The 26,317-nt window shown below is 41.2% G+C and overlaps 1 protein-coding gene across 1 annotated transcript in view; it reads left to right on the top strand.

Moving 5' to 3' along the window:
• LOC108764418 (uncharacterized) overlaps positions 1-26,317 on the top strand; it is a gene marked incomplete at its 5' end in the record, with an annotated part of 81,691 nt that overhangs the window by 51,715 nt on the left and 3,659 nt on the right. The window lies entirely within an intron of this gene.

Genomic DNA, 26,317 nt, shown 5'->3' with positions numbered 1-26,317 from the left:
ATCCAGACGTAATGCGTCGAGCGATTGATTTTCCTTCTTGTAATCTGAAAATACGGCGCGTCTTGCTTCGTCTGATTTATGATTGTGAGCGACGACGCTCCAAAAATTCGAGGGAAAACCGTGGAAGCTGGAAAATTGAAAATGACGAGAAACATCCGCGGCTCTGCGCCGAATCGTGCTCAGAGCTCCATAATTCGCCATGAATTATCCTCAGCAGACATCCTAACGAGAGTCGCAACGCGTCCAGCGAGTGGCGGACAAGCAACGCTACTGCTAGAAAGGGTAGGAAGGGTAGGCTGTGCACTGCTCGACGCCGGAGAACGAATTAGCCCTGCGGATTAGCGTCCGCATATTTTTGCAAAAACGAGATAATGCAAAAAAGCGCGCTGGCCGGTCCAGGCTCGTACGGATGTTGCGTGGCAGAAGGCGGGAGATGAAAAGGGGTGGCTGGGCGAGGATGGTTCGTGACGGACGAGGGCAGCAGGAGGAGGCTGGGGTGGAGGGCGTGGCCAGGCGGCCTCTGGCAGGTTTCGAACGAGAAAGAGAAAGAGGAACCGTGTTTCCGTGATACCAGAATCAGCGAGAGCGAGCAGGCGCGAAGCAAAAAAGAGCGAAAAAGAGAGAGAATGAGAAAAGGAAGAGAGAGAGAGAGAGAGAGAGAGAGAGAGAGAGAGAGAGAGAGAGAGGAAGAGTGAGAACGAGAGAGAATGAGAGAACGTGAGGGAGAATGAGGAAAGAAAGAGAGAGGGACGAGAGAAAAAGTTATAGATGCACTGCGTTCGTGTGATGCGCGTGTGTGTGTCGCTTAGCTGGCCGTGTGGTCGTGCGTTGCATACGCGACGCGTACCTGCATCGCGTGTGTGCACGCAGACACGCTGGTCCTTCTATGTGAGCTCAACTATAGTGAACATGGCCCGTGGGGCAACCGGGAGAGGAGAAGGGAACGGTGGGACAAAGGGGTAAAAATCATTGCGCGGTCCAGCCTCGAGGCTGATCGATGGTTGCTGCACTCACCCCTGCATCTACTGCCCTCGCCCCCTTGCCCGCGCCCGACAACTGCCCCCGCGCGCATTCACTGATCCCTGGGACTCACTGACTGGCCAGACAAAAAATGGCCGGTTCCAAGCCCATCCACCTCCGGCCAGGCTGACGTCGGGTGTTTGATGACCTCGGGGCGGCTAGAGAGGCCCGGGAGGTGAAGGGTACAAACTATGAGGCAGGGCGCGTCGAGGGACGGCCGGTGTACCGAGGGCCGACGGCCGGAAAACCAGCAACCCACCCCCTCTTCGTCCACCATCCCCTTTACGACCTATACCCTCCCCCTGGCCACCCTCCGCCCGCCGCCCCTCGTGGTCCACCCACAAAAGGGTGGACGACGGGAGGGAATCGATGACGGTGGATGATTTTACGTACACTCGCTCAACGGTCAGCTCTGCCCTCTTTTCGCGGATTCGGCAGCCTCGCGATTGGTAGACGCCAACGTACGCGGCATTGCCGACACTACCGCCCGGTTTTCCTCCTTTTCCTTTTTTTTTTCTATATTTTTTTCTCTGACTTTACGCCACGTGCCTTGAGAAGAGTCGTGTCGACGTGAACGATAGTTTCCAAATCGACGTTGGAAAGCAGAACCAATGCTGTAGGTAAAAATTCCAATTTTCATCATTTGTATTTTTTTAATTATGTATATATTTGTATTACATATTTTTTAAGGAGGAAATGTCGTTTGGTGTGAATCTCTGACTTTTGGAACGTCCGTGATTCAGGGGCAATTAAAATAACGCGGCGATAACGTGTAAACATCGGGTAATGTGGTATCGCGTATAGACAAAACGTTTATAATGTCACGTGCGTTAAACCCGAAATAAATACAAATAATTGGTCAGTTTTAATACGCTACGAGAAGCGTGCGAAATAATTTTATTTAACAAAGCGCGTAATGTAGATTATGTAAATAATTTTGTTGACCAGTCATGTTTTGTTTCGTTTCGTATAAAACGTGTGCATGTAAATTGTTTATCGCGCGGAAATTCCGCTTTTATCTGTAATAAAACGCAATATGCACCGATGATGCATTACCATTAAATCCGCGATAATATCGCAACTCTTTAACTCTCAACTACTTTCATATCTCATACTTACTACTTTAATTAGTTGTCTAGATTATTATATAATTACAATTACAGACAGTTTTATAATTAATATCTTTATAAAATACAGACAGTTTTATAATTAATATCTTTATAAAATTTTTATATTTTACATGTTTATGTATTATTATTACCATTATCGCTTTTAAAATATTCAGTAACGTTAACTCTTAGCTCACCAGTTCACCACACAAAGTAAAGATATTAAATCCTTCTGTCAACAATTATACGCATGTGTATTTGTATACTGATACATTTAAGTTTATTATTATTATATTTTATTAACAATATGATTTTCTAAAAATATAATCCAGTTGACCATTTTAATCACTTTCAGTCTATCTTATGTGTCTTGCTTTATGAGATACTTGGTTAATTCCATTTATTTCGTAACTTTTTTTTATTAAAAGGAATATAATATTCGATACCTTTTTTATGTACTTGGCGTATATTTTTTTTTTTTTAAAGAAGTTTTTCTAGGATTTTTTCTAGGAATATAATTTTTTTCTAATCTTGTTATGTGTAATTATATTGATTTACGTAATTCTTTTAAAAATTATCTTAGATTCTGTGGACTCTGGGTTAAATATTTTAATAGAAAAATTCGTATTCGTGTTTAGAGATATGAAAGGAATTGACTGATACGCGTATATTCTCAAAGTAGATCCAAGCATGAGATAAGCGTCCCATCGGAATGCCTCTTTGCTGCACCCCTTCGTTATCCGAAGTTTTCCTCATGCGAGCCGGAGTTCAACGCCAATGACACGCCGTCACGGTCGTTAATGATGCCCCATCCGCGATTCCTCGTATAATCTTTAGCTTCATCCCCGGAGACAAAACGCTCTCCCTGCGAAGAGGCGTTCTAAACGGATGTGTATATGATAGAATTTCTTCCATCATTAAGAAAGCCTTACAATGTGTACGGGTATCTAAGCGTGGACGGACAAGTGTCGTCACGGTGTCGACGCGCTCGATGACGTTGACGACGTTGCCGACTTATGACAAAACTTCCGCCGGTGGCACCGCAAAATTTCATTCCTACGCCCGTCGAGTCGAGCCAAGCCCCTCGGCGGTGATGTATACTCGTCGTGTCTATTGAAGTAATGGAAAGCGCGACTCGCGGAAACTCTTCGTACTTTGCGCTCCAGATACCTCGGTTCCTTGTGTTACCTATCTGCTCGACTGCTCCTTCTTGCCCCTCAGGACCGTTGTTCTACTTCTTCTTCCGGACGAGCTTCTTCCACAAACATGTCTCTTTCCCACATAATACGACGTTATAGGTCATCTTATAGAAAAACGGTAAATAATCTTCGTATTCTCTTGCTCGGATTAACACTTTTCCTAACGAAGGTTTGCAAATTTTAATTAAATAATCACTTGACACTAAAATACTTAATTGTATTTATAATTGTAATTTAATATGATTTAATATGAACATATCTGAAACCACGTATATGAACACACCTATGAACACAGGAAAAAGTACCGGTTATAAGAACGGTATGAAAGGCTAAGAAAAAAAGGCCGATATAACAGGTGAAAGAAGGAGGTTGCGAGCGAGTGAGTTTTAACCCGGCCTAACCTACCCCAATCGAGGGTCTACGCTTGAAAGTTTGCACGATAGCATGGCAATGCACGTACTGGCCGGAGAATCATCGAAAAGCTCCAGCGCTATGCTAATCCGTGCATGGTGAACAAGCTACTGATGCGCGGTCATTGAATGGGTCGAAAGGGGAGCGAAATCATTGTGGATGGACGTTAGCGGAGTGCATCATCGAATGATCAGAGTCACCCTTTGCTTCTGCCAGTTGCCCTCGTGTAAACCCTGCTTTCATGATTTATACTGAAAATTAGCCAACTGGCTAACGACCAAATAGCAACATCTCCCTCTTCTCCCTTTCTTCTCGCGTCCAGTCTTTCATTTATCTTCCTTTCGTTATTCATTCCCTGTTCAGACTTTTCCTGATATATTTAAAAAAGAAAAATTCTGGCAATTAGCTATTCAAAATGGCGAGAAACAAAATGAAAAAGTTTTAACTATTGTTTGACTCGTTGCATTTGACAATGATAGCGTTAAATATTCGGGCATATATGACTAAGTTATTTCGGTCGCGATTTTGCTTCGTGTTTCTAATATATAGTATAGGTGTATAACTATAAAAATGGTTATAGGTGTATAACTATAAAAACCTATATGTGTATAACTATAAAAAAGGAACACGTAGAAAATAGATACAGCGGTATGTGATATTTTTGAAAATAAAAGACTGAAAGGACATGAGATTTTGTACGGGTCGATCATGGCAAAACGCAGCTAATTATAGCTCATAGTTTCTCGCACGGCAAGAATATATCTCGGTCGAAGGAAATATCGGATGATACGGGCCGATCCACGCAAGGTGGAAGGCGGAAGGCAGGACGAGACACGGGAACAAAAGTTTCGCGGTTCGTGATAGAATGATAGACGTTTGTTCGGGAAAGAAAAATGCAAGATTCGCTGCAGTCACGAAATGGCAAATTGGAGTTGAAACTTCCCTCGTACGGATTTGGGGTAGGTTGGGTTAAGGCGTGACGGCGGCGCAGGCAGGGAGGATGGTTCTCCCACGGAAAACACTATCCGAGGGCGAGAGAGAGAGAGAGAGAGAGAGAAAGAGAGAGAATTATCGTTAATCGGGTTCCGTCTCCGCGAGAATTACAAATCCATGCATGTATGCTCACAACCAATTACCGAGATATCTTAAAATCAATGTTGCATAACTTTTCTATCAATCACCAAAAAAAAACCTGTATTTTTAATGTCTTATGTTTAAATAAAATTAATGAGACGGATTAACGAAATATAACATTCGTAGCGAAAACGTGCCGTTACGAAGGTTCGAAAGTACTCATAAAAGGAAAAATGTTCTCTCTCTCTCTCTCTCTCTCTCTCTCTCCGGAAGTGTGACGAGTACGGTGGGTAACGTGCACGAAGCCTTTCGAATAGATGTGCCAAATCACCGTGTGATATAGCTTCTCGTGTAACCTTAAAAAATCTTAATGCGGCTTTTGGCTTGGCAGGGGCAAAGTTTAAATTGAACCGAGGAGCAGGAGGGACACAGCGAGGGAGGAGAGGAAGGGGAGAGATAGAGAAGGAGAGAAGGTGAGGGCTTCGGAAGATATACCAACCAACGGCTCACGTGGGTCGAAAGGGGTGAGCACCGTGCGTGCGAATCCCCGAATGGAACACATGCAAGCTTTGATAAGCTTTCGGAACACATGTACATGGTGATGAGCCATTCGAACCTCGTGCTTCACAATTCGCACAATATTACATAATTTATATGGCATTCACTGGGTATGCTTACAATTGTTATTTATATTATTTGAACGTAGAGTCTAATAATAATTGTAAAAATAAAAAGTTATATATATATATAATGATTAACATAACGAACGATTTTGGTCTTCGTAACGTTGCATAAAGTATCACAAGTACTTCGTTTTAAACAAGGCGCGTCTGTTTGCGTACGAAAAAGAGAAACTAACAGATGTTAGAAATGAAGACACGATCAAGGGAACACATAATAGGAGAATAGAAAAATCGGTAAAGTACATCTTTTGAAGAAACATTTAACATTTCTAAAACTAATATTACGTATAATTTCTCGCACGTGCTCTTATAATATATCGTACATTGAATAGAAATAACTATAGTACATATAGAAAATATTTTATTTAAGCACAATTTTTTGAAATGTTAATTATATGATGTATACAATATGTATACATATTGATTTTAAAAAGAAAAATTTAAAAGATACTCAAAATGCACGATAATATTGCATGATTAAATTCTTTAAAAAGTAAACGTAAGAAGCAAAATTATTTTATCAAGATTTTTTTATGTATCCCCCGTGAAAATCTTAGCATCGCTGCGCTTCTCGGAGAAATATTATAGAGTTGGTTTCCGTCGAAACGAGGGTTGTTGCACCGAGCATGTAAGAGGGCAGAAAACCACCCCAACCGAGTCTAAAGCCTACGCCCTCCAGTGAGAGTTTGCTCCAAGGATTGTCCCCACTGCTTATTTATTTCTTCATTTGAATTTTATTATCTTGTTCCGTCGTTATGGAGCCTGGCCTGCTTCCTTCGACATTATACAAGAGTACAATTATTTTTTGTAAAAAATAGCTTTCTCAGAGACGAAAAGGTGTATTAGCTGCCTAAATAAATTCTTTTTAACACGCTCGTGTGACGTTTTGCTGCTGTAGCACGAATATTGAAAGAAAAATGAACTGCCGTGGGAATAAGTTTCAAAGGTCCTCGAAACCGACGTCGGTGCGCGGACCGGTTTTGCTAAATTACTCTGTAGGAAAAGTTCTGTTTCACGAGCGGCTTGCCCATTTCCACCCACCAAAGGGTTGTTAGCAACAACCTGTGCTCAGGAACGCAGGAAACGTATGTGCTAACACTATACGTTCTGTCGAATGTTAGCTTAAATGGGGGGTGCACGTGTACAACAGTTTTGTCGAACCCCCTGACCTTTCGCCGTTCATGGAGTTAACTTTATCGATCAGTGATGCGGTTTCACTTATCACGGCGGTACTTCGATATTTGAATTGAAAGAATTCGAGAAATCGAAAAGTATTCTACATACAGATAAAGATAATGACAAAAATCCCGAGAAGAACCCATGTAGATATAGCTATAGAAATTTAACTCCGTTTAATACGTTAAAAAATGTTAAGTTATTATTAATGATACTATTTCTATATAACAATAGTATAATATTAATCAAAGAAATAGTATCACTAATAACTTTCACAAAAAAACTTACTCGATCCGTACAAACTTAATTGCTCTTCGCGATGTGAAAAATTGTTACGATCGCACCAACGATTTATCCAGGTTCGTGACATTTACAGATACTTAACAGGTCAATGCCTTTTCGCTAGGTTTTGCATCTCATTTATAAAGTTCGCTGGACGACGCTCTTAATTGTGACTTTTTCATTTGCCCGTACTTCGTTTCATCCTACCTTCGTCGTTCGTTTCGCTCCGTTTCAAACAGAAGTTGAAGGTTTTTCGCTCCTTTTTCATCTCTTTCGACCGCATCCTTCCGACATCCTCTAGTGCCCTTCTTGCGAACACGACTTAAAACTCACCGTCCTTCGGTCGAATGGGGTTTCGATGGGGTGTATTCGACGATTCGTTCATCGACAACTTACAGAGCCTCCAACTTCGTTTTCGAGGCTCCGCACGTTTTCAGCTCGTTAAACTGCTGGATTTATCGAGCTGCTTGAATATTTTAAAATACGTATTGATCGCGTGCAGTAAATATATCGATATTACAAACATTTGCTGAAAATTGTCATTGTTTATCATATGGTTAAAAATTACCAGTTCCAATGTCATTATTATGCGACGAATATAGACGATGTAGATAAATATAGACGATGTAGATTTATATATATATATATATATACATATATATGCAACAACATACGTCATATATGTATAAATGGCATGATAAAGAATTGATCTAATTTTGAAACCGATAAGTTAAATATTAAAATTTTGCAAAAATAATCTGTAAAAAGCATCTCAACTTTTTTATCTATAAAAAAGCTGAGATGAAAAACTTAAGAACGTCGCCTACACATAGCATTACAGATGCTTCCATCCGATAATCTAGCGGAGTATTAAGCGGTTTTATGACGCGGAATCTTCTTAATAGCGAAAACGAGCTTTGATTCGAAGCAAGACGAGCCCCAGCGAGTGATAGACGAAGAAAGATAATGACGAGAGAACAGGAAGGGGTGATGGGTCGAATGAAGAAGCGAAATAAGAGAGAGAGAGAGAGAGAGAGAGAGAGAGAGAGAGAGAGAGAGAGAAATGAAGGGTCTGAGGAGTCGGCCACCGACTTCGACGACCTCCACCGGCAATGAGAATTCAGGGGAAAGGAGAAGGAAAGAGTTAAGAGTCGATTTGATGACGAGCGGAGTAGCGGAGGAGGTTGCGGGTCGGGAGGTAAAGTAGACTGGATGGAGGAGCCCACGTTGCAATGATATCGATTCCAATGCTTCTTACTAGACGCGGTTGGTTAGGGTGGGCAACCCCTTACTTTTTATCCCTTTTCGTTCGCCTCGCTTCCTTGCATGCTCCCGACCGCGATTCCCATCCTCCTTTTCCCCACCCTAAGATCTTCGTCGCGTTTTCTTCTCGCGATATTTTATTCAGTTATTTTTGCCAGTACTCTTTCGTCGCATCTTGCATTTTCTATCATTCCTTCCTACAGAGACATTTCTCAAGTGCTAGTATGCAAACTTGTTCTCACCAATTGTTCAATGGTGATCAATAGAGATTCTTTATTGACGAGCTTCATGTTTAATGGAGAACATTGTTTAAAAATTAAATGATCGCACATGAAAAATGAGCATCTACACTTTAGCACACAAATGTGTGTCTTTAAATTTATTCCGTAAATATATAATATCGTACATTTTTTTCATCAAAAATATTTTTATTTCCAATACATTTCTATATTTTATTCTTTTATCTTATTCTGTATCTTACAATTAGTCTTTTATTTAACGTTTATTTTACATCAAAGGAACACTGCATGATAAAATTTTGTATCTTGCCGACTCAAAAAATTTTTTCCTTTTAATTATTATCTTCTTGTGTTACAGTAAAATTTTTTTATCAAATCTACCCTACATATAAATTTTTCACAAAAAAAATATATATAGTATATAAATACCACGAGGACGAAGGAAGAAATAGAATCGTAGACGACGAAATAGATGAGGAGAAAGAAAGGAATGAATTGAGAAATATATATCTATATGTATATATCTATAGGGATCTCCTGATTACTGCAAGTTCCATCTTTCGCCGTCTGTCTTTTCGTCTTTCCCCGCTTCATCCACTTGACAGAGCAGTCTGCTCGGTGGTCCTCCCAACCCTATCGTTTTCTCTCTTTCTTTAACTCCTTCCACCCTCTTCGGCCCAGCTCCCTCTACACAACGAGTTTCTCTCCGTTTAATTGATTTCTTAAGGCCGATGGCGTTCGCGGATGTGATTCGAACGGATGCAGTTTTTCCCACCTCTCACCCCTCACTCCCGTTCGACCCCAGATTCTATCGTAATCTCACCACTACCACCTTTCCTATCACTGTCGGCAGTCATCTCGAATTTTCTTCTTTCCTCTTTCGAGAACCGTAACGACAATGAGAACGAAGTAAACGGCGATGGATTGAATGGATGGTGGCGGAGAGGGGCAAGAGAGACGGGAAACGGTGGTAGAGGGGCCTAGGAGGACGGAGGGTGCAGACCCCGAGGGAAGGGAATGCAAGATATTGCAGCCCCGCGGGACACACGGGGACGTAATCTCCACGACGGAGCCGGAGACGTATTACAATTCTCACAATCCTCCAACCACGAAGTCACTCAGTTTCCATGTATGAATGGCCCATTCTCCTTCGCTTGTCTCTAGGAAAGTCTATCTATTCCGATTACCGCCCCTGCTTTTGCATATCCCTTCGTCTTCACGCTCCTCTCGCACCTCTCCCGTTCCCCCCTCCTCTCGCGGCTGATTCATGACGAGCATCAGCCTGACTTTAGCCCATCCTCTTCCATCTATTAACCTATACGAGCGGATTCGCGGAACAAAGATTTCATTTTTCGTTCCGAGAATCAAGAAGATATAGACACCGAAGTTGCGCAGTGGACGAAACGAAAGCTTCTTGCGTTGCAGATTTCTTTCATTACGACTCTTAATCATCCACTATGCTTACTTTGTCATTCTGAGCTTTCTGATATATGAAATGCAAAAGGTATTGTAAAATATAAAATAGAGAAAGTTTCTATGAATAATAGATATTTTCCTGAATGCTTTTCGCAATTAAGATAATTGATAGATAAATATATCGAAGAAGATAATAATTAGAAATAAAATAATACATCTATAATATAATAATATGTATAATATGATAATAAATCGGAGTATAAGACCGTTTGTGAGAAATATATGATTATTTCTCAAACGTCAATATAAGTTTAATATTGTAATAAATTCAATATACCATATATTCGGTTGATATATAAATTCAATATTGGCGCGGAGAAAGTAATGATTTACTTCTTGAATCGACCTTTCTTAAAGCATCCCCTAACTTTTAAGTGCAGACTGCAGTAGCCCCCTTCGTCCTCGAGATTTCATGCTTTCCTTGTCTCTCGAGATTTCATGGTTTCCTTGTCCCCTTCTTCTCATACTCCTTTTCTTCCGTTTTCTCCGTATCTTCATCTCCTCCTTTCTCTTTCCATCAACAGTCGATCCCGGTACTATGTGAATATATGAAGGGGTGCGAAATCGTACGAGCGTACACACGAAGTAGGAATTGAAGGAAGATGAGGGCCAGGACGAAGGGGTTTACGCAGAACAAAGAATGCAAGTATAAGGTGGACGGGGTTGACTCTCTGAGAAGGACGGCGATGGGTGGGTGATGCATATAAGATGGACGCCATACAATGTACGCACCCTCGGCGCACACTCGAGGCTCCTCAAGCAATATTCGTGAAGGGATAAAGGGTACGAAGGGAAGATTCCGAAAACTCGACCGTTCAATACATGCACATTCGTAGGTTCGCTCTCGCCATTTTCTTCCCTTCGATGCCTTCATTCGTTTTACGATATCTTACGTGTGCCTTTTTTTCCGCATTTTCCATTGCAGCCTCTTGTTTTCTCTCTTCCTCTATTCCTCTCTTTCCTCTTCCGGCTGTGCTTCTGCACTAACGGTTGCGTCGTTGCTAGCAGCCCCGATCGAACATCGTTAGAGACGACACGTAATTACGTTTAATGGGACTAGAAAGGAGCAACGCTGCAGAGACGAAACTTGCTCGTGCACGTCGACGTTCCATTTTCCTTTGCCGGGCTAACTTACTGGCCATCACGAAAAAAAAATCCTGTAATTACATCCACATTGGAATGTTGCGTCTCGCACAAAATGGTATGCGAAACATTGATACTGCGACAATAACGCGATATTTATAGAATCTCAATTTTGTATACAATTCAAGTTCACATATGATGAGATGATATCTCGTATTTGTATTATATTAATTGATCCCGTTTTTCAATTTTATTCAACATTCCGTCTGAAATGAATATTTCTTTAAATTTGAGCACTCTCTATAAAGATGGATACGTCATCGACACTCCAACGTTTTTTACGCATTTTTAGACGAAGGCGATTGAAGTTCAAGTGGAGTCGTCATCATTTACGAGTGTGCTCACCAGCCTAACGCAATCCAACGCTCTTTCCTCAGCTTTTCCTTCGTCCTTCCTTTCGAAAAGAGGAAGTCTTGGCTGCATCCGCAACGAAACGATGACGCAAACTTTATTCTTACGCCACTTTATCACATGATGTTAGTCACAGAAGGGTGTACTTTCATCGACCGCGTATGCAGGTCGAGATAATCTCTTAGCCGCTAACGCTAACGAGCTTTCGAGAGCTTGATCCCACTTCTTCAGCCAACATCCCATTCCCTTATGTCTCATCTTATGTCTCTCCCGTCTTCTCCCTCCTCATATATTCATTGCTCTTCATACTTCTAGACGACGTTTTCAATCGACTGAATTTTCTTCCTGAGTAAAAATCAAAACTTCAGAATCTTTTTGATAGAAATTTATCATACGATAAAATTTCACGTGGTTTCTAGTTTGCCGCAATTATTTTCATTAAATTAGACGTGGTGTGAAGGCGAAAGAAACGTTTTCAAGCTATATCAGATCATACGATTTATTGTACAGGCATCTCATTTAATTAACAAAATATAATATACACTAAGATAATTGCTTGTTATTAATAAAATAATTTATTATATAAAAGACACAATAAATAAGGCGTTTGAAGCAGAATTTTCCGCGAGAGTATTAACGTGTGTTTATAAATCGATCTATCATCGATTCATACATCTCTTTACTTTCATGTAGTTTTATCTGTTATATGCTATGTTTATCTTATCAGTTGATTAATTAATACATTCTTTTTCTTTGTCACCGCAAACAAAAGCTTCTCGTTAATACTCTTCCCATGATTACAATCCGAGAAACTGCAGTAGAAAGAATGTACGCGCGTTCTCGCTAAAGTAAGCTTCGTAAGTCGCGCAAAGCACGAGATGTCCACGGTCAGGATGTTGGCGACTCGTATCGAAACCGTTTCCGACAACGATCCTCGTCTTTCATCTCTTGACAGAAAAGAAGTCTCTGTCGAATGGACGATACAAAGAAGTCAGTCCGTTTTCCCATGCCGCTCTCCATCGTGCGGAGTGCTACTTACAGAAATCACAGTGCAGCGTGCTACTTACGTCATAAATGGAGAGGACGATGATACAAGAAGTGCACAGTGGTAGGAGGGGCACAGCCCGTTGGAAACCCCCAACTCCCGCGGTAATGCCGAGAGCACGCTTGCTTGTCATCGGAAGAGCTTTTCTTGTTCTTGGTGCGCGCGTTGGACAATGGCGAGGAAACACTCTCGTACTAACTGTTCTGCCTCCTTCCCCCCCCTCTCTCTCTCTCTCTCTCGTTTCGTTCTGCAACTTGCACATTGCCTTGCAAGTATTTTAGTATGCGAGCGTTGCTTTTCATGAAGCTGCGAGAAGCGCGACGAGAATGAGGAGGCAGTATCTTCTCAATGTTTTTTCCCTTCGCTCTTCTTCTTGAATCGCGTACTATATCGTTTTTCGTTCTTCGTTACCTAAGTAGAAAAAGCGAGGACGGAGCCGAAGGTGCGGAAAAAAAAGTAGGGATGAATAAAAGTAGCTCCGGTGCAGCCGACATGCAGACTCTGCTACGCAGAGAAGATCTCATCCCGTTCACGCGTTCACCGCGGAAAAACGGGAGTTGAAGACGGAATTCAAGAAAGCGGACGCTGCTGAATACGTCGAGAAGGCCGTGCTTTTTATCATCTCTTTCTGATTCCGAGTCCTTTCTTCGCGCTCGGGGCGACGGCGCTATGGACTGAAGAAAAAGGAAACGGATGAAAAAACGCGAAGGAGAGCGTAATGCGCATGAGTGATACGAAGCGAGAATTGTCCCTTTCCTCGTAATGTCACACCATCTGCAACGCCACATGATTCAACTGCTTTATTAGCCACCGCGCGTTCTCACTAACATAAGAACTCCTTACTATTCAGAAAACGAGATGCACATTGCACGTGAAGTTCTAAAACGATTGTGATAATAAAAACTTATTTCTGCAACAGCTAAACCGTTTGCATTTGCTAATCTAATAACACAATTAGCTCTATTTCTTCAATTTTCAACGACGATAAATCATGGAAGATTAATGAAACATATTGTTACTCGAACAAAATTATAATGCATTTGATAAAAGCATGAGAACAATGAGATCGTTTTTGATCATTTACACTTGCGATTTAGCACTTATATATGTTTCTTGATGCATCGCATAGGTGTGTCACACTATAAATGTAAATGACCGAACGACAATATAATTTTCTGTGGTGCGCGAAGTACTCGAAGCGCGACAAATAGCGACAGGAAGTGCGTGTCCACTGGACCAAGTATCCTTAGTGGAAGCTTCCACTTTCACGGAGGAAATGGGCTCTCGCTTCTTCCGTTCTCGAGAGGAAAACGCGGTGACCGATGGCCGACGATGATACACCTAACGATCCATACAACAAAACCTCGTTTATTAGCGTAATTTGATTTTTTTTTCATCATGCTTCATTATATCATATTTCTCCGACGTAGATATAGCGACAGGTGATCGACTTTAAAATAACACGCATGCCTATCGTGTTTCAAAAGTATACATTCCGAGTATTCGACAGAAAAAAAACAATGTAATGTTTATACTACCCTCTGTGCCGACATGGAAGCGACGAAAAGTGATATTGAAAATCGAAGAGAACGCGGAGGAAAATGTGCACGTAAAAATGTTTCGATATGGCTCCGGCGTGTAACTGTTCCGCAAAAGTACATGTGATGAAGTATAGATGTGCTCGCATGAAAAATTACATATTATTCGTCGTATCGTTATCACTCCTCTGCGATTGATTAATTCTAGAGAGCTAGTATATGTAAGATTGATGTATTTTATATTTTATACAAATCGAATATTATTACAAAATTATTTTAATTAGTAATATGCTTCTTTAAACTTTTAAACATTAAATTTGCTAAAAAAATGATAGATTAGTTTTATGTATTATTTTTATATAACACACTAATAAAATAATACAGCAGAGAAACTTCGTGGTCAGGGTTAATTAAAACGACAATTTCTTTTCCATTTATTTAATCTTGCATTGACAATGAAAGATAAATCGTATTTGAAAGATTTCCTCATAATCGTTTGCGAAACGCATTCGAAAGCGCATATATTCTGGACCAGTTAGTCTTGCCTGAAATTGCTTCCAATTTTTCGAACGAAGTGGGAACTCATTCCGTTCTCTTGCCAGGATAGAAAGAGAAAGAGTTGAAAGGGGGAAAGAGAGGCGAAGAGAGATCCGATCAGTAACTGGTAAAAGGATTGCGTAGCGAAGTGGGAGAAATCAGGGAATGAGAGTGCAAGAGAGAAAAAGTAGAGGAGAAAAAGAGTGAGTGAGAGTGCGTGAGAGGAGTGCCCGTCCTAAGGGGGACGGTGGAGCGATACCTGTGCGACTGTCTGCCGTCCGGACGTCCGTTGTTTTGTTACAATCACGTATCTGTGCGTTTACGCGGGCACCGTATATCGGCACGTCGCGCTATGACAGACCAACACCGAGAACCGATCCAGGATGTGAGCTTCGTAACCGGGGTTGGGCTCGAGTGGAAGCGCAGAAGCGCGGCGCCGAAAGGTGCGGACGCGTGTTCCGGCCTTGGCGAGTCGTATCATTGTACTCGCAACGGAAATGATGTCTTAATTGATCCGCCGCTCTTCTGTTGGCCTGGGAGATTGCCTGGCCGAGCGAGGCTCGCGACGTCCGCGAGAGTTTCCGGCCGTATATATGCGATATTTCGCGATCAACGTGGCAATACGGAGCGAATTAGACAATCAAGCATCATTTATCGTCAGGCCAAAAGATAGGATCTAAGGACAGGAAAACACCATTTGCCATGAGGGCAAAGAACGGGACCTAAGGACAGGAAATTCATAGTTGTCCTCCTTAATTTTCTACGTAAACCTCTCACTTTCATTCACAAAGTATGATTTTACTGCCCCAGGGAGCGTCGCCAAATTTTTTTATGAGTAAACGAAAGAGCAACGTCGTTAAGAGGGAGGATATATCGACACATATCTTTCGTTGTCATCACTCAGAGTCGCGGGTTGTAAACCGACCAGAATGAACTTAAAGCAGTAAAGAGAAGTCGTAATACACGCGGGACGACATAACAAGCCACACAACTACATAACAAAGTATTATAAAAGCATTTTATTGTTTGCGAGAAAGCTGAGGCATCGTTCGCACGAGCAACATGCCCTGCATCGCGCATTTATGCGTTTCTTTCCAACGTGACGGCCGCGTTCTGTCGATGAGAAAGTACTCTGAATACCATTGCTGTTACATTTGATCCAATTGCACTTAAGTTTTAACACTTCCGACGCAACACATTTTCGCGACATTTCGAGATGCAGAAACATTCCTTATAATTTATTTTAGTTTGAAAACTCGACATTTCCTGCTTCGCACTAAAAAAAAGTGGCAACTTGCCTCAACATATTAGATTAAGACCCGATTGCATATTACTTCGATTTTAAACGAGGCTTAAAACTATCTTTATCTCTCCCTCTGTCTCGGCTTTAAAGCGAAAAAGTGGGAGTTTTAAGCCTCGCTTAAAATCAAAGTAATATTCGTACAATTGTACCTAAATATATTACAGGCTAAATATCGTCTTTTTTTGGGTAACAATTTTCGAATATTTGCTATATCAATTTTAATTTTTTTCCCCCTTTCTCTCTCTTTAAAGAAATAAAAGAAAAAATTTAGAAAAATTTTATGTATTGTTCGTTTGTAGGAAATCACATTACTTGAGTTTGTATAAGACCATACATGCGATTTTGATACGCTGAAGATGGTACTTAGTGCAGCTCTGTGTGTGTACACACAGATACTCCCTAAAGGGTAAAAGGAGTATCCGCCACGGAAACGCACAATAGGTCCATACGCACACGTTCACGCGTTGCCGTACCCGCGCAATTACGCCCCGTACACGAAGCTGCATCGCACATGCATGTGTGCCGCGACAACTGCTGCTCGTACGTGTATAAGTGCGTTCCATGCGCGTCGCGTCTTTCTCTCGTCGCGAATTTGCAACAAGTTCGCGAGCGATGCGATAATAGCGCGTGCATGTCGTGTGAGTAGGACAAGCAGAAAACAATTATTTCTACAACGGCGTTGGTAATTAAAGCCGCTTATCCGTTTAACATAAGCCGACTTGAAAGTGCGGAATCAAATATCGACAAAATGATAAAAAGCAGATTATCAATATTGTTTACGAAGCAATAATACGCTTTTATTAAAATTTTTAGGATTTTAATTGATAAATTTTATTTGAAAAACATTTTGTTATCTTTTCTGTTTCTTGAAATTTATTTAAATTAATTATTTTACATAAAATAGAGATGAAATAATTTTTAGCAACATTTACGATTTATTAATATGATTTGTAATTCTTATCTTGGTAATATACATAAATTCATATCAAATGATTATTGTGAAGAAATTATATTAATCTTAACAAAGTCTAATTTTTCAAGAAGTTTGATCGTCAGAAAAAATTTCAAGCTAACTACAGGAAAAAAATTGTTTACTTATAAGATCGATTTGCAAAACAACACTGCGATGCTGCTCCTCGGAAAGGCAAGTGTCCTTAACGAGTAAGGGAAGAAAAGTCGAAGGAAAAAAGAATCCGACAAGTAGATTCCTCTTCGAGAGAGAAAGAGAGAGAAAAGCAATAGGGACGGGCAAAGGTTTCGTGCGGCCTAGAACGAGAAAGCGAATCGGGGAGACGAAAAGGGAAGGAGGGATTATATGGTCGTGAGTTTGTCGAGGAACGATGGCCAGGGACGAAGAGGGGTAACTCAAGACGGGTCTAAGTGAGTCTTCCGGCCGACAGGCAATGATAGCCCTGAGAACTGACCCGACCCCCGGATATGTGTTGCGCATATATGTGGGGACACAGACACGAGCGAGTGTCCAATGTGTCATAACATCACGCGTCTCCGTTCGGCCGGCCGGGATCTGTGATGACGGCTTATTTCATAAATCGGAGATTCGCGCGACGAGCTGACGAGCGTAATGTAACGTTGGCGAAGCGATTGTGCGCTTGCTCGATCATTGCGTGCGCTCTACTCGACGATATCGGTTCGCTTCGCATATACATAATAATAGTATACCCTTAATTTCTCTATCAGAATAAAATAAAATAATACTTCGTACATGAGAGAGAGAGAGAGAGAGAGAGAGAGATTATCATTTACTCGATTGTGTACGTCTTATCTTAAAACAAACAACTTTGGTAGAACAAATTATCCGTTATTAACAGATTAACTCGAGTTTGCTGGAAGATTCGTGGAATCCCCCGTCAGATGCACATCAACTGCGCAAGATCTGTGAAATGACAAAAGGATGATATAATGTCAGTTACGCCTACTCCTGACCTTGCTGCTGTTAGATAATTACCTTAGCATGTGACCTATCCGCGTAAGAGAATATACGCAAATCGCGTACAATAGATATTATACAATTCCATCACGGAAAAAAAAACAGCTGAAAACTTCACTGATTCAGCAAATCTACAGTCGTAATATACAGATAGTCAATTTTCTATAAAGTAGCAATGTTGACAGCTGAATAACATATTAGTGATTTGATAAACCATCAAATCTTCTTAGTTATAGATGTCGAATTCGCGCAGTAAATTATTGGTTTGCTGTACCACTCAATTAATTTTTTTTCCGTGATATGTCGTAATGTACGATATAATTTATTTACGTTGCGAATTATTAAAATTATTATATTATAAAAAAATATATAATATATATAATAAAATTAATAAATTATAAGTACAATAAACTATAAATAAAATATAATATACGTAATAAAAATTTGCTGTTTGATGGAAGAACAATTTCATTGGAAGCGAAACGATATTGATAATAACAAGAAATAGTAATTCCGATAATTAGATAAAATTTGTATACGTGACACTGATATTTATTATTAAAAGAATACGACATTAAAAAAAAAGAATGCAACATTTTAGAACAAAATTGAGGATTATAAATTTTTAGATAATAACTTAAAAAAAAATAAAACGTCATATATTTTCATATCGCACGATAATTTAGTAAAAATTAAATATTAATTAAATTTAAATGTGTAATATTGTAAATTATTTTAAAGGTCACTTTAAAATTAAAGCTAATTGTAATGTAAAAATTAATTTTTTTTATTTGCATAATGGCACATCGTTATCACTTAATAATAATTAATTCATTACATCTCACGTACGATTTAAATCTTGAGCATCATGAAGGAAATTTTATTCACAATAAGAGAGAGTGAGAGAAAGAGAGAGAATGGGGAAGATCTGCCTGGGCTCGTAGAACGATCGATGGTTTCGAACACGACTAAAGCACTCATTTGTCTTCGTAACCACTTCGCTTGTCAAATCAGCCGCCCTATTATCGCGCGGGTGTCATTAGACTCCTGAGATTTAAACGACCGTTTTGAGCCAATATCCTGACGAAGATAACTTTCGAAAGATGGTTAAATGACTCGCGGATAATATGACTATAATGTTACTTCTTGAAAGGACGATAGCGAGAATGAAACTAACATGCGCGTTAATAACAAGGCACCGCGCCCATCGCAATTACGCTAAACTGTTGTGTACGGTCTTGTATGTGCTTCTATAGACTTAAATGCAAAATTAGTACGAGCATGTGTACACAATAACATACTATTCATACACACTCAAAAATATCGTGATAGATTTAACATCATGCGGTGTCTATATAATTCTGTTGATGTTAATATTAACACCATCATGTTGTAGATTTACAACCCATGGTATTAAATCCACATCAAGTTAGTGTTAATATTAACACCAACACAAGAATTATATAGACATCGCATGGTGTTAAATCCACATCAACATTTTTTAGAGTGCAGTTACAGCCATTAGAGATGAGATAAATTTATTATACGTTTCTCACCAATTGTTCGAGTAAAGACAGCAAAAAGCACGTCTTATTTTCCTCGCATTAAACGGGATAATTACTCAATCATGCATCGCCAGTTAATCCAATAATCCTGCTCTTTTCCATATTACGGCGAATTTCGCGGGACTGTTCGCATCGCACGAACTCCGGAAAGGATTTTACGACGGCGCGATGGCCAGAGGGAGCGCCTCTGCGGAAAGAGGCGGTTGCGACACGCTTCCGCGTCCGACATCGTGTCTCTTATTTACCAATTCGGAAGTAATGTAAATAATCGCGCCATCACGAATGCAATCGCGGCACGAATGGCCTGGGGGCCGATCTCTCTCTCTCTTTCTTTCTCTCTCTTTCAGGAGACGAGGTCCACTGACCACGTGAGACGCGCGTGAAAGTTTAGTCGTAGTCGCGCGATGTGCGGTTACAGCGCGCGATGGGTCAATACTTGCACGCTTCTCGCGACCGTCCAGGTGTATCGCCTTCCGCACCATTGTCAACAAGTTCCGGATCTGAGACACCCACCCATCTATCGCGGCAATTTTTATTCGGTCTCCGCTGGTCGCGATCAAGCCTTTCTTTCCTTTTTTTTTTTATCACCGCTCACGACCGAATGACTCATTCTGTCTCTTAATAAGATCTATTGCCTCTTCCCCTCTCTAACTCCTTTAAGCTTTCCCACTTTATTCGTCGCAACCGTTCTATTTCCCCCGCATTTCTTTCCCGACACTTTTGGAACGCGGAACGTGGGAAACGGCACGTTCTACGCACACATTATCCGCGTCTAGCGCACATTGTCCTCATGATCTGCGTGCGAAAATTAATCGAGTACAAACGTACATTAGAAATTTAATTTTATTCTCATAACAAAGAAGAGAATATTTTTATATATTCTCCACTTTAATGTTATTAACTGTTTTATTAGATAATGACAATATTTAACATTTTTCAGAGCTGCGTATATAGTAATAGATTCTAAGCGAAACGCGTTTATTTCTCCAACGTGTTCATCTCCTTTCATAACCCGTTACGAGGCCTTAATACAACCATGTAAATCCTGTTTAATTAACGTGTAGACTGAAAGAGGAGGAATCTCCAATGTATCCGACGCGTTGCGCCGATGCATGGGGCATCTCACGACGGTGATTATGCGTTCGTAATAGAGGCGGTCGAGACGATGACGTACGTGGAGGTCGATTTGTAGGGGCTGCAGCAGGCAGAGGCGAAACGTTGATAGCGATCGTGGCGGCGGCGATAGTGTTGGTGGGCACTTGAGGGAGCTCGCCGTTTCCCTTATTCCTTCAATCAACGTCAGCTGGGGAGGAGAGTCTAGTATGTACCCTGGACAAATACTCGCATGCCCCGTACTAGAGCAGCATAGAGCTCAACGATTACATCATCGTCGAGACGACGGTTAGGCTAGATGCGTCTTCGCCTTCTCTCCACAGATAATCATAGACATTGATCCTTTTTCGATGACGTAAGCCGTAAGCGACCGCCCGCTACTAAACAGTCATTGTAGAAAATCGTAAATGACAAGCTCAATTCCATTCAATAATTTTATTTTCAGTTCGAACAACAACAGTTTAATATTTCAATAAATTATACTGGATTCATTAATAATTGAAAATGTTTGTGAAAGAAATATTTTCAATTATTATGTGAGAGTATTTGTGAACGAGAAGTACGAAGATAAAACATTTCCGAATAAATTCAGAACAATCGATCGATATTGCTACTCCAATGATATCGCTAACAGAAATAACACTAAATCGGGAGGAAATTTAGTTAAGGAAAATCTAAAATAAATAACTAACTCATTTACAATCCTTCGTTACTTGCAAATTGGAACGAGAGATGTTGCAGAGAAGTACATTTTTATAAGAAAATGGCATTATTTTTACAATGACAACCGTATAATTGGCAAAATTTTATATGTGAAGTATAGTTTCTAATACAATTTCTAAAAACCCAAAGTAAACGTTATCAACGAAAATTGTGGTATAAGAACTGATGAAAAATCAATATTGATCGATTATTAATGAGAACAAAAATAATACCCGCAAATTATAGTTCAACCAACCAATGATCACTAATTAATCTACTTATTTCAACTTATCGAAGACGAGTAAAGGATTTTATTTTGAAGGAGGAAAGAGAGCCGGAAACACGCTTACGAATACGTTACGAGATATCTAAACAAGCTGTTTAGACGACTTCAAGTTAACCCAAATTGACTCAATTGGATTAACTGAGCTACAGCTCAACACACATATGCATTCGACATAGTTGGGAACCGGCCCGTACGGGTGTCATCGTATCCGCGAGCGAGCTAGTCTTTCGCTTCTCATGCAAATAATGCATCGCGTTATTTCCAGCACTTTAGCCCATCGTCCCGCTTCTCTGGCTTCTCCCTTTTTCTCACACGCCTCGGGGTCCTCCCTCCTTCGCCTCGCGTTCGCGAATTTAGCTGGTTAGCTGAATTGACGGCGTTTGGGAAAATTGGCTCGTATCCTCATCGGGTACGCAACGTCACCCGATGAGCCTCGCTCCCCAGGAGGCCCTCTCGGCTCTCCGCCGTTCCCGTTCGCTCTTACGCGCATAATGTGCGCGTACACGACGACCGAGACACGCGCACGACCAATCATGCCGAGTGTCTTTCGAGCGGTGCACTACGAGCGCGCTACATCCTCCCCTACCGCGTCGCATCGTCGTGGATCACGAAGAGCCTTCCGCTCCTCGAGCCTACCCGGTTCGTACATACGCGTGACCCGCTGACGCACGTCGCCTCCCCCTTCCCCGTGTCCTGTCTCTCATGTCAATTTACACCGTAGGGGCCGCGGAAGGAAGAGACGAGAGAAAGGAACAAGCGGTAGCGGAGGAGAGCCTGTACAGGGCTTACGTATGAATGTAGAATCGGAAGGGATGTTGTGGATTGGAGTGTCCGCTTCTTGGCCGACCCTCGACCCTCGGCGCGGCGCGGCGTCGGAGTTCCTCCTCCATCAGCGTCGATGTACCTCCTTCGCCTCCTCATCTCCCTCACCCTCGTCTCTTCGACGGCTCTCCATCTTCGTCATCGGTGCATTCCGGCGCTTTTGCTCTGTCTTTCTCCCTTGACCGCTCTCCGCGATACATGGATCGTCGGAAGTCACCTTCCTCATTATCATACCAACAGGCCGCTCGCTCACTCGGACACAGCCTTCATCCTGTGCCCTAGTCACTTACGGCTTGCTGGTGACCAACCCAAGAGCGATCTGGTCCACGACCAGTCGTTCGAAAGGGCCGACTGCAGATCGTACGAGTTAGCTCGAGAGCCACTGGCCTGGGGGACAAGACGCAAGTCCATTATACTCAATCACGGCATGATTGGCTCAAACGATCAGACCACCGCTCGCCGCACTCGCTTTACTCCGCGGAGATTTGCGCGGACGTGCCACATTGCATCTATCTACGTCAAGAAGATTCTGTCTTCCCATCGATGTGTTTTCTCGTTTTCGCAGATTTCGTAGAGAAATTGTCAATAACATATTACAAATATATTTAAGTAAGTTTAACAAATTTACTTTGCCAACGAATTATTAAAAAAAAATTGAAATGCAATATTATCGGAATGAAATTTGCATTTTAAATACTAAATTATTTAAGGAGAGAAATTCATAACATGGATTCTTAACATCTCACGCGTTAGCTTTGTGCCTTGTTGATTATCGAGAAACATAGGATCTGTCACTCGCTAGAGGGATATTCGATCGATATCTGGCAGTAACCAGATGTTTCCAGTCTTAAGGGCGATCAAAGGTGCGTTGATTCTGCGGGACCCTGAATATAGATCAAGGTCCAGCTGCACCAGAAACCACGATGCCTCGTACGATGTGATGCCCACATTAGTATCTATTTATTCTTGTATATCTATTCTCTTAGATCTTAGAAGCGGGGATAACTTTCGATCTCCTGCTGAGTTATTTCGAACACGTTTCATTTTACTCTTTAAAATCGTGTGGTCGTTAACAAGACACACGAGTTAAGTTTTTATGGACTTTCTGTAACATTCGTATAAACTATACACTGCATTTTACGTTGAATACGTAAAAACACGTTCAACAATACGCGATTTACTAGTTTCTCTAGAAAACGACGACGTGTTCCCGTTCATTCCGAAATACTTTTAAAAATGGCAGCTTTCAGACGTTTTCGTGGAGACTTTGTGTCGTTATAGATACAAACATACGAAACTTTGGCAATTGAATATAATTAAGTAATCCTCAGTACCCGATAATGCCTGTAGTATGAATGCCGTTATCGCAAAAACTAGAAAGCATATTGGCTGACTGCCATAAGAAGACTGCTCCTCGAAATGGCGACGACAATAATGCCAGTAATCCTGGATGTCCTTGGTTGCCAATATGCCGCGAACGTATCTCCATAATTGTCTCGAAAAGTAGCCAATAAAAGGCAGAGAAGAGAAAGACTAAAATCTCTCTACCGTAATTCGCTTTTTCTTTCCGACTATTCGTTCACTCGTTTCTGTTGTTTATTATATTGCATCTGCTTAATAAACAAAGAAATTTTCATATTAAATTATATCGAGAAAGAGATAGAGAGAAGAGAATATATTGGTAAAAAATATTAATATAGAGCATTCAACTCTGTGAATATAGCAATATAAATCTTGTATGAACTTTTCCTTTATTATTGCATCTTTCCTATTATATAGATTTTTTTATAGAATTTTATATAAATGTTTTATTTTTTCTATATTTAAGACAAAATTAAGACAGCATTAAGAAATTACTGGCAAAAGCAGAAGTGAATGGAATAATAATGTAACGTCGGAGTAAGCGAAAACCGTTACTCCTCCCCTGGCACGAGCTAGCTTGTTCACGCATTTCTTAAGACGTTAGAAAGGCGAAGTCCGTTCAGCCTTAAGACGTTAGGGGAACCTAGTGGGGTACAACAATGACAACAAGAAGCCGAAACGTCGGTTATGCCTCGAAACGGCAGCTGGCACGCGCTCTTTCCGTATCGTAAGGAGGCATTCTTACCTTCTTCGCCCTTTTCCTTCGCCTTTCCTCCTCGATGGAGCGAGCACCCAAGGGGGAACCGAGCCTCGAGAAGTTACCTCGACTGGGTATACAATCACGGGATACCTGGACATTTAAATCGGAAACGCCACCCGGCGAACCACCTGAATTCTACCGAGGCCGAGGGGGCCTCCTTGATCTTGCAGTGTCGTCGGAAACGAGGGAGTTTCTTGGCTTCTCGAACATTTTAAGATTATATATTTCGCTGGAATTTTGCTAGTAAAATTATTAATTTATTCTTCATTTAATTCACAGCTATAAATCGCATAATTTTTTGTTTTTTTTTTATATATATATATACTATAAATAATTTGATTTAATACAATTAAAACGAGACAATTTGCTTATTTGTAAAATATTATTAGACAATCGTTTTATTGTTTATCAAGCTTGTTAAATCAGATACGGTATCATTGTAAACGATACATTTTTAACGATGTCTGTATTAATGAAATACAACTGATAAGCTTTAACAAGCTTCATTGATTTTACTTTTATACGATACTCGTAGATAAATATAAATACAGAGATCAAATTGACCAGCGTAATTAATTCTATAAACCGTTAAATTAATATAATAAATCATTAAACAAAAGTGCGACTGTTTTCACTGCATAAATTCTCAGTTTCCGAGTTTGATGCCGCAACTTTGCGTCCACGCCATTGAGGGCAAAGACCGTTGTTCCTATTTCCTTCCCCGAGGGAGGACGAAGGGCGTCGCACAAGTTTTTGTAGCCTTTAATATCAGACGTTAGCGTTTCCCACCGCGAGAAGTCATGGGAACATATTGAAGGACGGTCGTGCAGACATCTCGTGAAAAGTCTCGGAGATTTGCGATCGTACCTTGGGAAATTTCCTGACGATCGTCGATCTCGTACGAAAGAAACACCATTGAACTGTTCACCTTTCTCCATTTCGCTAGAATATAAATCTATAGATGTGTATACAACTTGGCTATATAAAGCATACATAATATGACTGCTTTCCTACCGTTATAATAAAAGGAATAATCGTAAATACAGACGTTTTGAAAAGACAAAACTTAAATTTCGCCTTAAATCGTATCCTTATAGAATTTCGTTCCTTGCCTCGCTACAAGTACAATACAAAACGCGACTCGGAATGCCGCAACGTCAAACTTTCGAAAAACACCGGCGCTCATTATCGCGTGTTATCTGCAACGGCATGAATGGGAACCGAAATCGAAATGAAAATGGCGAGAAGGTCATGCTCACGTGTCAGGAATAACACAAGCGTGGCGTTGACCCACATTGTTTTTGAAACGCGATTAAACTCATTGAAAACGACCGAAGGTAGATTAATGGCGTCGGGGCGCGTAACCGCGAAAAGCGGGGCAAAAAGCGAAACAAATTTAACGAGCTGTGAATTATGAAAATCGGTGACAGGCCGCCGCTTTTAAATGCTCTCTCGCGCTCTCTCCAGCTCGTGCCCTGCCGGGTAGGTTCTCACTCTCTCTCTCTCTCTCTCTCTCTCTCTCTCTCTCTCTCTCTCTCTCTCTCTTTCTCTCACCAGTTTGGTTTGGGCGCGTGCCAGTGTGTGTTGAATCGAAACGATTCGAATGCAAAATAATAATAAAACAGTGGGGCTCGTTGAAGGTGGGTGCGGTGGGCGTCGGGGGTGGGAGAGCGGGTAGACGACAGAGAGGCGGGGTCGGCAGCGCATTAACGCAATTAACCTCCAATTAATAACACATCAATTGACACCCGGTCAACTTGTTGCATCAGAGCAGGCCGATAATATGCTGAACGCGTGTGAACCGTGTGTGTACATACACGATGGGCCGCCGTGTGCGGTGTGCGCCGCCGACGCCGACGCGTGTGAGTACCCCGACGTACGTTTTGCTTGCGCGCGTGTGCGCGTGTCTA

The sequence above is a fragment of the Trachymyrmex cornetzi genome, unplaced genomic scaffold (genome assembly GCF_001594075.2).
Source record: "Trachymyrmex cornetzi isolate Tcor2-1 unplaced genomic scaffold, Tcor1.1 scaffold422, whole genome shotgun sequence".
NCBI classification, from domain to species: Eukaryota; Metazoa; Arthropoda; class Insecta; order Hymenoptera; family Formicidae; genus Trachymyrmex; species Trachymyrmex cornetzi.
This window is presented reverse-complemented; position numbering and strand designations above follow the sequence as displayed.